This window comes from Labrus bergylta, chromosome 11 (assembly GCF_963930695.1).
Source record: "Labrus bergylta chromosome 11, fLabBer1.1, whole genome shotgun sequence".
In the NCBI taxonomy this organism is placed as follows: domain Eukaryota; kingdom Metazoa; phylum Chordata; class Actinopteri; order Labriformes; family Labridae; genus Labrus; species Labrus bergylta.
The window spans coordinates 20,201,305-20,203,504 of NC_089205.1; positions in this window are offsets into that span (position 1 = coordinate 20,201,305).

Consider the following 2,200-nt stretch of genomic DNA (forward strand, 5'->3'; position numbering starts at 1 on the left):
CTCAAAGGCATATGAATATTTTTCTTATTAAAGCTGAATATCAAACATTTAATGAGAGAGCTGATGAAACTGAACTGACTTTACACAGTCACAATAATTCAGTTCATCCACATGAATGCACCTAACATTTCCTTTGGCTATTATTTTTCTCTTCTTTGTATCTTTGGGGTTTCTCAGAGGGGACATCTGGATTTCTTTCATCACATTACAGTTGATGACTCAAGAATGTGGACACACTGCACAAATTTTCATTTCCTTGTTAGCAAAGATGAAATGTATCACATCCACAGACATTCTTTGACAGAACAGGAGAGTGTGTGAAGAGAGGAAGTTCATTTGAAAGTGTTGATGCATGATATTGCATGACAGCAACACAGCCTGAGGGGGAAATCTACATGTGCAGTCTCCAAAGAATTATGCATACAGCCGATGAGTGACTCCCTCTCATCTTTAGTCCGTCTTTCTATTCCTTTATCTATTCGCTCCATGGCACATAATCGTACTGTATGTGCTGCTTTAATTTAGAATGAGTGAGGCAGAATAAGAGAGAATAAGAATGAGGAACACACATCCTTCAATATCTAACTGAAAACAAGAGGCTGATAAGTACAATTCAATAATACATGTTCTTTAATGTGAATATTAAAGACAACCAGTGAAGGGTGAAGAGAAGAAAATAAATAAAAAACAGCATGATGGCAATCCACATGATTATTGGAAAACCAACAAAGCAGAACCAGTTATGACTACACTTCCATTCAAATTGTGCTGCACAGACTGAAAAGTGTCATGTTATTTTCAAATAATATGTGATTTATTAAAATCAAAGTCACGTACTGTCAAGGTTAAAAAATATTCTCCCCATGTAGGCAGACTATAGTCCTCATCCCTTTGCTGTCTGTCATACACCACTCTTTCCTCCCTACAGGTCCTGTATGACAGACAGCTAAAAGGAAAAAAAAAAAAAAAAGAAGAATGGCAAGGGACAGGATAATAACACAGATAATGCTGAATCAGCATTTCCACTAAGTACATTTTCACTTAGTTAGTAGTGATCATCCTGCAGAGCATATTGTGACAGAGTGAAATGTACAGCTGCAGACTACATTAATGTGAGGTAAGACTACTGTTAGAAAAACATATCCACCACAATGCCCACAATACTGTAGAGCGGCAGACATTTTAAGGTTATTCTGCCTGTAGCAGTCATGGACGATCTTTTTTTATTTGACTGTAACCTTTAAGGTCCAGACAGCAGGTCGATCCCTGATGATCTGCTGAGCTGGGAGCAAGATACAATAGTTACAGCAGCTACAGTGACAGCACTGACAGTCTCTGCTCTATATAGGGTAGAGCTTGGATATGAATCTTTTTAATCCTTGCTATTTCCGGAACTCAAAGTGGATTCACCCCTCATGTAAACTGTTGATATTTCAAAATAAGGCTCGAAGGGTAAAAGTATTAAATTGCAACAGAATCTAAACATTTTCTTGTAATTTTTTGTCTGATTAAATATCAATATTGTGATTTTGTTACTAACAGAAATAACATCAGCTCCACAGGGCTGGTTGAAATAAACAGAACATCATGAGTGATAAGAATTCATGAAAATGAGAAGAAATCATATTTAATACATTGTGTAGTTAGAAACAAATCTAAGGAAATGCATTTTTCTGATGCTCTAACTAAAGATATTAAATAATAGGCCTATTATAAGAGCAACAGGTTCATGCAAATATGATATTTTCCTTTCTGTCTTGCAAAAAGTATAAAGCATATTAAAAAAACACATTTAGTATGGAGACAAGAAGCAAATAAACAACCACTTAGCCAACTGTAGGCTATGGAGACTAAGTATAGGCCTGTCTTTTGTTGAAAGTGATCAAAGATTCAGTAGACCTACTGAAATATGTTGCATCCTGCACTCTGTTAAAATGATAATAATTTATTTTTAAATGATAAGCAACATGGAATGATTAAGTGTGCAGCTCTATTTTAATAGATTTTGTGGAACAAAATTGCGTTTACATTTTATACACAAGTATAATGTTTTTTTTTCAATACATTTTAACATACTTTTAACTGCCCGAGAGACTGTTGAAAAAACAACAACTACAATATGTGCTTGGTTCGAGGCTTGGTGGGGAAGGGCGAATAACCAATCAGAGAGCGTCACGCCAATATCAGTCGACCGCTAACT